A 12,626-nucleotide genomic window follows, 5' to 3' on the forward strand; every position below is an offset into this window, starting at 1 on the left:
GTTTAACATCATCTCCCTTGGTGCTGTCACCATGATAGTGAGTTCTCATGAGATCTGGTTGTTTCAAAGTATGTGGCACTTTCCCACCACACTCAGTACAGATTCTGTCATATAAGACTTCTGATCTCACTTTGCCTTCTGTCATGATTTTAAGTTTCCTGAGGCTTCCCCAGAAGTGGAGCAGATGCTGCCATGCTTCCTGTACACCTGCAGAACGATGAGCCAATTAAACCTTTTTTTTTTTTTGAGACACAGTGGCTAAGAAACTAATGGACTTTGTATTCCCTATAGGGGCTATTCTAATTTAATTGTCTAATGATAGAGAAAGAGAAACTTATTTTACTGGGGCAATTATTCTTGAGCTATGTAAAGCATTGCCTGTCATGTCAAAGCCTCAATCATCTAGAAAAGTCAAAACCACAAAAGGAATACTAAAGCTTAAATTAACTAAATTATCAGACACACTTGAGTTCCCATGGCCTTAAGTACTATCCTTGGCTCTGTGACTCTCTGTTCTGCCCGTTCAGGAACCCATAGACTGTCTCCCTCTGATTTGGCCACTGGCAGGCAAGCCCATGTAAGTAGGAGTCTCTCCACCCATACTTGATTCTAATCTCTTACAGGCAGACATGGCTACCTTTTCAAGCAGCCTTCTGTGTTATTTTGACATGTCATTATCATTTTTTTTTTTTTTTTTTGAGACGGAGTTTCACTCTTGTCGCCCAGGCTGGAGTGCAATGGCGCCACCTCGGCTCACCACAACCTCCGCCTCCTGGGTTCAAGCAGTTCTCCTGCCTCAGGCTCCCAAGTAGCTGGGTTTACAGGCATGCGCCACAATGCCCGGCTAATTTTGTATTTTTAGTAGAGACAGGGTTTCTCCATGTTGGTCAGGCTGGTCTTAAACTCCTGATCTCAAGTGATCCACCCACCTCAGCCTCCCAAAGTGCTGGGATTACAGGCGTGAGCCACTGCGCCCAGCCTCATTCTTTTTTTTTTTTTTCTTTTTTTTAAAGATAGAGTTTTACTCTTGTTGCCCAGGCTGGAGTGCAGTGGTGCGATCTCGGCTCACTACCACCTCTGCCTCCTGGGTTCCAGTGATTCTCCTGCCTCAGCCTCCTGAGTAGCTGGGACTACAGTTGTGCACCACAAAGCCTGGCTAATTTTTGTATTTTTGGTACAGATGGAGTTTCACCATGTTGGCCAGGCTGGACTCGAACTCCTGACCTCAGGTGATCTGCCCGCATCAGCCTCCCAAAGTGCTGGGATTATAGGTGTGAACCACCATGCCCATCCCATTCTTTTTTTTCTTAGAGACAGGGTCTTCCTCTGTCCTTCAGGCTGCAGTGCAATGGTGTGATCATGGCTCACTGCAGGCTCAACCTCCTACCTCAGTCTCCCGAGTAGCTGAGACTATAGGTGTGTGCCACCACACCTGGCTAATTTTTGACTTTTTTGTAGAGATGGGGTCTTATTTTGTTGCCCGACTGGTCTACAACTCCTAGGTTCAAGTGATCCTCCTCTCTTGGCCTCCCAAAGTGCTTGGATTGCAGCTGTGAGCCACTGAACCCAGTTTGTCATGTGTTTCTTTTTGCACAAATGAATATATACATGTGTATTTTCTTATTTACTCCCTTTTATTTCTTACCCAGAAGGGAAGGTAGCATACTACAAGATCACATACAGTTTTGTTTTGTTTTGTTTTGTTTTGTTTTCCAAGAGACAGAGTCTAGCTCTGTCTCCCATCCCCGAGTGCAGTGGTGCAATCATAGCTCACTGTCGCCTTGAACTCCTGGCTCCAGGGATTCTTCTGCATCAGCCTCTCAAGTAGGTGGGACCACAGGCACACACCACCATACCTGGCTAATTTTAGAAAAACTTTTTGTAGAGATGGTGGGTGGGACAGGTGGTCTCACCATCTTGTCTAGACTGGTCTTGAACTACTGGGCTCAATAGATCCTCCCACCTCAGCGTCCCAAAGTACTGGAATTACAGGTGTGAGCCACTGTGTCTACTGTGTATGGGCTTTTTATTATTCCTGTTTCTGTTGTTGATACTCTTGCCTTTAGTAAACTCCTTGTGTACAAAAATTACTTATCGACAGCCCACAGTCTAGCCAGATTCAGTTGCTGGGTTGCACTCACTTCCCTTTCGGTTGTATAATTCCTTTGGGTAGTAATTCCCTCAAATGATATCAATGACTTCATAATGAATGAAGTTATTATGAACTCTTAACATAATAACTGATAATCACCATCACAAACCTTATATTTCTAAGCCACCAATACCAATATTGTCATACCTAAAGTAGGACATTTTTGCTTACACAGAAATCAAACTAAAGGGCCTAAGGTGGGGACCAGTTCGTGTGTTCACATTTTTGCAGCATTGATAGCCCAGGCGAAGAATGACTAGTATGGTTTATCTTAAAAAATGCATAACCTATACAATTCTTACCACAAAGGCATACCAAAGCATTATTTTCAGACATTTTAAGTTAGTTTCAAACTGAAGTAGACTCAGATTCACTATCTTTGCCAGGATCTGTAATGAGAGTTCTGGATTATCCTGGCCTGAACCCAGTCCTAGGTGACTCCTAATGAGTGGTACTTGCTTTGTGGAATAAAGAACTGCTGGTTACTCCCTGAAAATTGTCGATATGTTTCTATTTATGGCAACTGATTCCTGTATTAAGCCGGGCGCGGTGGCTCAAGCCTGTAATCCCAGCACTTTGGGAGGCCGAGGCGGGTGGATCACGAGGTCAGGAGATCGAGACCATCCTGGCTAACATGGTGAAACCCCGTCTCTACTAAAAATACAAAAAACTAGCCAGGCGTGGTGGCGGGCGCCTGTAGTCCCAGCTACTCGGAGGCTGAGGCGGGAGAATGGCGTGAACCCGGGCGGTGGAGCTTGTAATGAGCCAAGATCGCGCCACTGCACTCCAGCCTGGGCGACACAGCGAGACTCCATCTCAAAAAAAAAAAAAAAAGAATTATTCACGGCCGAGCACAGTGGCACACGCCTGTAATTCCAGCAGTTTGGGAGATCAAGGTGGACAGATTGCTTGAGGCCAGGAGTTTGAGACCAGCCTGGCAACATGGCGAGACCCCATCTCTACTAAAAATATAAAAGTTAGCTGGGAGTGGTGGTGCCTGTGGTCCTAGCTACTCGAGAAGCTGATGCTGGAGAATTGCTTGAACCCAGGAGGTGGGGCTTGCAATGAGCTGAGATCACACCACTGCACTCCAGCCTGGGCCCAGCAAGACCCTGTCTCAAAATAACAATAATAGTAATAGTAATAATAATAATAATTCAGGACCTCACTCATAGACCTTTTTGGTCAAAATTATCTAAAGAGAAATTCTTTTTTAAAAAAACAGGGTCTCAGCCAGGCGCGGTGGCTCACACCTGTGATCCTAGCATTTGGGAGGCCAAGGCAGGCATATCACAAGATCAGGAGTTTGAGACCAGACTGGCCAATATGGTGAAACCCAGTCTCTACTGAAAATACAAAATTTATCCAGGTGTGGTGGCATGAGCCTGTAGTCCCAGCTACTCGGGAGGCTGAGGCAGAAGAAAATCACTTGAACCCAGGAGGCCGAGGTTGCAGTGAGCCGAGATTGTGCGACTGGACTCCAGCCTGGGCAGCAGGGCAAGACTCTGTCTCAAAAAAAAATAAAAAATGCGTCTCTCTGTTGCCCAGGCTGGAGTACAGTGGCACAAACATGGCTCACTGCAGCCTTGACCTTCTGGGCTCAAGTGATACTCCTGCTTCAGCCTCCTGAGTAGCTGGGACTACAGGTGTAGGCCACCGTGCCAGGCTAACTTTTAAATGTTTTAATGTTTTTTATAGAGATGAGGTCTTGCTATGTTGCCCAGGCTGGTCTCAAACTCCTGGACTCAAGCAATCCTCCCACCTCAGTCTCCCAAAGTGCTGTGATTACAAGTGTGAACCAGTGTACCTGGCCTAAAGGGAAACCCTTTCATTTCTTTCTCTCTCTCTGTTTTTTTTTTGAGACGGAGTTTTACTCTTGTTGCCAAGGCTGGAGTGCAACGGCGTGATCTGCAACCTCTGCTTTCCAGGTTCAAGCGATTCTTCTGCCTCAGCCTCCCAAGTAGCTTGGATTGCAGGTGTGTGCCACCACACCTGCTAATTTTTGTATTTTTTGTAGAGTGGGGTTTCACCATGTTGGCCAGCTGATCTCGAACTCCTGACCTCAGGTGATTCGCCTGCCTCGGCCTCCCGAAGTGTTAGAATTACAGGTGTGAGACACCGTGCCCGGCCCCTTCATTTCTGTTATAAGCAATTAAACCTTGGCATAAGATAATTTTAAAAATATTTTTCTGTCCTCAGACAGCTTCACACCATGCTTTACAGGGGGCACCTATATTTGAGAGAATTCTTCAAGTTTATGACAGTACAAATGACTGAAAGCTTAACAAAGGCCTTCTAAGCTTTAGACTTATTGCAAGAAGGCAGTCAGCCAAAATAGAGCACCCATAACGTGTTTTCTTTTTTTTTTTTTTTTTTGAGACTGAGTCTCGCTGTGTCTCCCAGGCTGGAGTGCGGTGGCGCGATCTCGGCTCACTGCAAGCTCCGCCTCCTGGGTTCACGCCATTCTCCCACCTCAGCCTCCGAGTAGCTGGGACTACAGGCGCCCGCCACCACGCCCGGCTAATTTTTTGTATTTTTAGTAGAGACGGGGTTTCACCGTGTTAGCCAGGATGGTCTCGATCTCCTGACCTCGTGATCCGCCCGTCTCGGCCTCCCAAAGTGCTGGGATTACAGGCTTGAGCCACCGCGCCCGGCGAACGTGTTTTCTTTATCTCACAAAAAGGAACTTGTGCTGTACTGAGGGAAAATATTGCACTTGTATTTCCCAAGATGTCTCAGAGATTTTCAACATTATCAAAGAGATTAGAGAAACTTCAAAAAATTTCAAACTATAACAACCTGGTCAATATTCCTCTGTCTGGGCCAGGCATGGTGGCTCATGCTTGTAATCCCAGCACTTTGGGAGGCCAATGCAGGTGGATCCCTTGAACCCAGGAGTTGGAGACCAGCCTGGCCAACATGGCGGAACCCCATCTCCACCGAAAGTACAAAAATTAGCTGGGTTTGGTAGTGCACACCTGTAGTTACAGTTACTCAGGAGGCTGAGGTGGGAGAATCACCTAAGCCTGGGAGTTCGAGGCTGCAGTGAGCCAAGATCATACCACTGCACTTCAGCCTGGGTGAGAGAATGAGACTCTATCTCAAACAAAAAACACTTCTTTGTCTTATCTCCATACTTCAGATCAAAAAGAGGATTTAATCTGTGAAAACTTGGATCATGATTTTGGTGCGCTTTCAAGTCCTTCCTTATTTTACTAGTTGTAGGCCGGGTACGGTGGCTCACACCTGTAATCCCAGCACTTTGGGAGGCTAAAGCAGGTGGATCACCTGAGGTCAGGAGTTTGAGACCACCATGGCCAACATGATGAAACTTTGTCTCTACTAAAAATGCAAAAATTAGTGGGGTCTGGTGGCGCACCTGTAATTCCAGCTACTAGGGAGGCTAAGGCACGTGAATGGCTTGAACCCGGGAGGCGGAGGGTGCAGTGAACCGAGATCGCACCACTGCACTCCAGCCTGAGTGATGGACTCTTGACTCTAAAAAAAAAAATTCTAGTCGTGTGTGTGTGTGTGTGTGTGTGTGTGTAGATATTATTATGTTAAAGTCAGAGTCTTCTGACCGGGCACAGTGGCTCACGCCTGTAATCCTAGCACTTTGGGAGGCCAAGGTGGGTGGATCACCTGAGGTCAGGAGTTTGAGACCACCCTGGCCAACATGGTGAAACCCAATCTCTACTGAAAATACAAAAAATTAACCAGGCATGGTGGCGGACACCTATAATCCCAGCTACTCGGGAGCCTGAGTGAGGCAGGAGAATCACTTGAACCTGGGAGGCGGAGGTTGCAGTGAGCCGAGATTGCAACACTGCACTCCAGGCTGGGCAACAAAAGCGAAACTCTGTCTCAAAAAAAAAAAAAAAAAAAAGACAGAATCTCGCTCTGTTGCTCAGGCTAGAGTACAGTGACATGATCTTTGCTCACTGAAACCTCTCCCTCCTGGGTTCAAGAGATTCTCCTGCCTCAGCCTCCCTAGTAGCTGGGATTACAGACGCCCACCACCACACCTGGCTAATTTTTGTATTTTCAGTAGAGACAGGGTTTCACCATGTTGGCCAGGCTGGTCTTGAACTCCTGACCTCAAGTGATCCGCCCACCTCGTTCTCCCAAAGTGCTGGAATTACAGGCGTGAGCCACTGTGCCTGGCATATATTTTTATGTTGTATTTATATACTGTCTAGCTGGTGTCCAGAATTTTAAACTCTACTATGTGTTGGCTGTCTCATCAGATGGTGCAACAGATGATCCTGAATCAAAAACAAAATGAAATCATGATGATCACCACAGCCACCATTTCACCCCCTAACGAAAACCATGTCAGTGGACTACATCTAGAGTTCTAGATCAGGGGCTAGCAAACTGTGGCCAATGGGTCAAGTCTGGCCCACCACTTGTTTTTGTAAGTAAAGTTTTATTGAAACACAGTCACAACTATTCATCTATGAATCATTTGTGCTGTTTTTATGCTACAACAGCAGAGTTAAGTTGTTATGATAGAGTCAGTAGGGCTCACAAAACCTAAAATATTTATGTTTTGTCCCTTTACAGAAAAAAAGTTGCCCACCACTGTTCTAGACAATATGTAAATGGCCTCTTCCATGACCTGTCAAGCAGGTGCAAAATGGGAGATGAGAATAGAAAATTCCATTCTTGCCTGAAGAACCTAGCTCATGTCTGCAGGCATTTACACAGGAAACTATAAGACGAATCAATATCAGTCTTGGACTGAATCACCTAGTCATCAAACCCTACATCAATAGGTCACCTGTTCTTGAAACCTGTCTAATCAGTGAGTAACCCTACTCACTTTGAGCCAAAACCAATCACTTACGTTTTCCCAAAATCCTGTATAAACCAATTTTTTTTTTTTTTTTTCCTTTTTTTTTTTGAGACGGAGTCTCGCTCTGCCGCCCAGGCTGGAGTGCAGTGGCCGGATCTCAGCTCACTGCAAGCTCCGCCTCCCGGGTTCACGCCATTCTCCTGCCTCAGCCTCCCGAGTAGTTGGGACTACAGGCGCCCGCCACCGCGCTCGGCTATTTTTTTGTATTTTTTTAGTAGAGACAGGGTTTCACCGTGTTAGCCAGGATGGTCTCGATCTCCTGACCTCGTGATCCGCCCGTCTCGGCCTCCCAAAGTGCTGGGATTACAGGCTTGAGCCACCGCGCCCGGCCTAAACCAATTTTTTACTTTGTTCACAGGGATTACATGTGTCTTTGCAGTTCTCCCTTGCCAGGCAAGAAATGAATTCTACTTTCGTTTTCCAGATTTGAAAGATCTGTGATTCCTTTAACATGAGCAAAACTAAAATATAATGGTTTAACAAAATAGAGGTTTATTTCCTGTTCACATAGTAGTATTGGACAGGTGTTTAGCTTGGTGGGGCAGCTCTCCTCTTTGCCATCATCCACAGACCCAGGTTTCTATCTGTCATCACTTGAGTCCTTGTCATCATCTACATTAAATTGGCAAAAGGCAAGAAAAAATAAAAGAGTTGTATGGGTGGGGGTGCGGTTATAGGCCAGTTCTGCAAGTCATACCCATCATATTAACCCAAAACTGTTTTGCATTTCACTGGAGAAAATTTAGTAAAAAGATTATATCCATGTGGGTGCGGTGGCTCACACCTGTAATCCCAGCACTTTGGAAGGCTAAGGCAGGCAATCACTTAAGGTCAGGAGTTCGGGACCAGTCGGGCCAACATGGTGAAACCCCGTCTCTACTGAAAATACAAAAATTATCCGGGTGTGGTAGTGCACGCCTGTAATCTCAGCTACTCGGGAGTCTGAGGCAGGAGAATCTCTTCAACCTGGGAAATGGAGGTTGCAGCGAGCCAAGATCTAGTAACTGCACTCCAGCCTAGGTGACAGAATGAGACTCTGTCTCAAAACAAAACAAAACAAAGATTATACCAACCTGCAAAGTGTGCTGGGAAATAGAGCCTAGCTTTGTGCCTAAAGGATAGAATGCTTATTAGTAGGGAGTCTCCACTACAGAGTATGAATCAGAAAAATCTTAACTTTTATCTTTCACTGTCCTTTTAATGTATTCTTTGGGGCTAGTTTTCCCCTGCCCCCTTAGATGAAACCTTGGTCAAATCCCTCAACTTTTCTGGTCACTCATAAGTATTAAAAGTCTTCCTAGGCTGGGCGCAGTGGCTCACGTCTGTAATCTCAGCACTTTGGGAGGCTGAGGCAGGTGGATCACCTGAGGTCAGGAGTTTGAGACCAGCCAGGCCAACAAGGCAAAACCCCATCTCTACTAAAAATACAAAAATTAGCTGGGCATGGTGGCACATGCTGTAATCCCAGTTACTTATAAGGCTGAGGCAGGAGAATTGCTTGAGCCGAGGAGGTGGAGGTTGCAGCGAGCCAAGATCATGCCATTGCACTCCAGCCTGGGTGACAGAGGGAGACTCCATCTCAAAAAAAAAAAAAAAGTCCTGGCTGGGTGAGGTGGCTTACGCCTGTAATCCCAGCACTTTGGGAGGCCAAGGCAGGTGGATCATGAGGTCAAGAGATCGAGACCATCCTGGCTAACATGGTGAAACTCCGTCTCTACTAAAAACACAAAAATTAGCCGGTGTGGTGGCACACACCTATAGTCCCAGCTACTTGGGAGGCTGGGGCAGGAGAATTTGCTTGAACCCAAAAGGTGGAGGTTGCAGTGAGCCCAGATCACACCACTGCACTCCATCCTGGCAACAGAGCGAGACTCTGTCTCAAAAAAAAGAAAAAAAGAAAAAGAAAAAAAAGTTCTCCTGTCATGCTAGTTTCCCAAATATTATCAGTTAAGTGATAAAAAACTTCCAGCCCCCTCTAACATCCATTTCTGTAAAATTCATTTATACAGAGGCTCCACCCTCTTTCCCAGATTGGGCCTCTAGGAGGTGGGTCACCTACTATGGAAAAGGAGCATGTGGCCAACTTAGCTCCTTCCTTATTCAGTGCTTCCACTCTGCTCCTCTTGCTAGTCACTGTCTCTGAGACCCTCCAAACTGGGTGGCTGCTAGCCCATCCGGTGCCTCTGTAGATTAGGAATATTTTCCCCTTCTGGGTGTATGCAGCCCCATGGTGAGAGAACTGTACCTCTGTGTGAATTAGGAAAACACGGCTCTTCTTCCAAGTAGATACAACCCCATGCCAGGGCATACAGTTTGGAGAATGGAACTCAGACTGGGTTGCAGCCACCATATGCACCTTCATTCAGGCACCCTTTAGCAGTGAATGAATCACACAGCCATAAGGCCTGTTAAGGTTGGAACATATGGAGAAAGTAATAGAGGAGACGGTAAAGTTCACACTTGACTAGTACTGTCATGAATGGCATCTGTACTCTGGCAGGTGTTTAAGGCTTACTCTTTTTGTATGTGGGCTGTATGTCTGAGTTCCTTAAAGCTTCCTCCTCCCATCATTGGGGATCTCATCTCTGCAATTTCTTGTTTCTTCTTCCTTTTTTTAAGATGGGGTTTCACCATGTTGGCCAGGCTGATCTCGAACTCCTGACCTCAAGTAATCCATCCACCTTTGCCTCCCAAAGTGTGGGGATTACAGGGATAAGCCCCTGCACCCGGCCTGCAGTTTCTTCTGCATAAATGAATACATGGCTTTTACAGTTGTTTATTTACAATTCTTTCTCGAGACTCTAGGCATCTGGTGCTACGCCTCCACCTTCCTTCTGCTGAAGTCCACTTACTTTCCAGGCAGCTTTCTTGAACAGGATCCAAGGCAATGCTTCTCCGGAGCTCTTGCATGTTTGTATCATACTTAGATTAGAGAAAATATGTTCATTTGACCCATTGTTGCAAGTGCTGCTATATCCCAAATCACAGCCTCTTCTCTACCCCACAGGATGCCTGCATTAACCCTTAACGCTTTACACATCCCAGGCATAACTCAGACTTCAGCCCACTGTGCCTCTCAAAGATGAAGAAACACATATTATGTTCTATTATGTGATCCCAGTAAAATGCCTTTTATTAATGTGAGGTGAGGGGCATGTACCCCTTAGGGTGAGGTTGGGGTGGAGGCAATGACTCAGTGACTCAGTTCAGCAATAGCTTTTTCTAAAACCTTGAACCTTCTCTTTTTTTCAATCTCTTCAACATCTTTTGTAGGCTGGAGATGGGTAGTGAATGAAGATTGAAAACTGGTTTTCTTTCTTTCTTTTTTTTTTTTTTTTGAGATGGAGTCTTGCTCTGTCACAGGCTGGAGTGCAGTGACGCTATCTCAGCTCACTGCAATCTCTGCCCCTGGGTTCAAGCGATTCTCCTGCCTCAGCCTCCCAAGTAGCTGGAATTACAGGCGCACACCACCACATCCAGTTCATTTTTGTATTTTTAGTAGAGACAGGGTTTTACCATGTTGGAATGGTCTCGATCTCCTGACCTCGTGATCCGCCTGCCTCGGCCTCCCAAAGTGCTGGGATTACAGGCGTGAGCCAGTGTGCCTGGCGTGAAAACTGGTTTTCTAAATTCTCCTTTTGCAAATCCTGTGTTGGTGGACTTGCCCGTAACTTTGAAGTATGACCTTATTGTTTTGGTGTCTCAGCCAAACTTGAGACTAGTGAGGTTCCTTTAAATATCCTAGGTATGACATATCTCTGGATATGCAACAGGAAATATTGGTTACCTTTGGTGGGGAATTTGTTGGCTCAGGGCAGCAATGAGAGGGAGAATTTTTCACATGTATACTTTTTTGAACCATTTTAATTTAAAACCATATGGTATGTAATATCAATTCAAAAATTTAAAGAAATGTACCTCTTAAATATATTATAGTCATACAATGGAACACTTGGCAAATCTTAAAAAGAATGAGCTATATATCCCAATGTACAAAAATCTCAAGCTGGTGTGGTGGTGTGTACCTATAGTCCCAGCTCCTTGGGAGGCTGAGACTGCAGGATTACTTGAACCTAGGAGTTTGAGTTCAGCCTGTGCAAGATAGCAGGACCCCCCCGACCCCTGCCACCCCACAACTATCTCTAAGGAAAATAAATAATAAAAAGAAAGATCTCAAATATCTTAAACTTGAATCTCATTTCTTTTTTTTTTTTTTTTTTTTTGAGACTGAGTCTGGCTCTGTCGCCCAGGCTGGAGTGCAGTGGCCGGATCTCAGCTCACTGCAAGCTCCGCCTCCCGGGTTTACGCCATTCTCCTGCCTCAGCCTCCCGAGATGCTGGGACCACAGGCGCCCGCCACTTCGCCCGGCTAGTTTTTTGTATTTTTTAGTAGAGATGGGGTTTCACCGTGTTAGCCAGGATAGTCTCGATCTCCTGACCTCATGATCCGCCCGTCTCGGCCTCCCAAAGTGCTGGGATTACAGGCTTGAGCCACCGCGCCCGGCCTTGAATCTCATTTCTTAACCACAGAAAAGGCTTGTGTTTTTTTTGTTTTTTGTTTTTGAAACAGAGTTTCACTCTTATCACCCAGGCTGAAGTGCAATGGTACAATCTAGGCTCACTGCAACCACAACTTCCCGGGTTCAAGCGATTCTCCTACCTCAGCCACCTGAGTAGCTGGGATTACAAGCACCTGCCACCACACCTGGCTAATTTTTATATTTTTAGTAGAGACAGGGTTTCACCATGTTGGCCAGGCTGATCTCGAACTCCTGGCCTCAAATGATCTGCCCACCTGGGCCTCCCAAACTGCTGGGATTACAGGCGTGAGCCACCACACCCGGCCAGAAAAGTCTTGTATTTCTTGTACATGGGCATGTATAGTGCAAGATGGACAACTTTTCAGGGCAGGTGTTTGTGCATCTGGTGACTCAGGGATCCAGGCTCTTTCCATTTTGTGGCTTCACCATCTAAATGCATGGCGTTCACAATTGCTGCAGCAGGGGAAGAGAGAGCTGGAGAGTCATAAAATGGCACTAAATGCTTTGGTCCAAGAGTGCCCAATATCGTTTCTGTTCATAGCCCTTGAGCCAGAACTAGGCTCATGGTCTCAGCCTCACCGCAAAGCAGGACAGGAAATGTTGTCATCCTTTAGCCCAGAAAAAAGGAAATGAAATGAGGTTCAATATCATATGGCATCGTGTCTGCCACAAAGACATAAACAAGTAACAGGAGGAAGGATCCTGAGGATCTAATATCAGGAGATTTACTTTTCACTATACTATTTACTCTATTTCTTTCTCTTTTTTTGTGCAACAAAAAGTGAATATGTATACATACTCGTTCACTGTATTGTTTTGAATTTTTTTTAACCATTGGCTTATGTATACTTTTTCAATTAAAGACTTTGTAAGCTTTGTAATGGATGCTAAGACTAGTGGGTAAAAGTTTTATGAGGAACAGGATATAGTCTCAAAATATCTCCCCGCAAGATACTTATTGGTCGGGCATGGTGGTTCATGCCTATAATTCCAGAGTTTTGGGAGGCTGAGGCCAAGTTGGGAGGATTACTTGAGGCCAGGAGTTGGAGATCAGCCAGGGTAACATAGCAAGACCT

Source organism: Papio anubis, chromosome 7, assembly GCF_008728515.1.
Source record: "Papio anubis isolate 15944 chromosome 7, Panubis1.0, whole genome shotgun sequence".
NCBI lineage: Eukaryota > Metazoa > Chordata > Mammalia > Primates > Cercopithecidae > Papio > Papio anubis.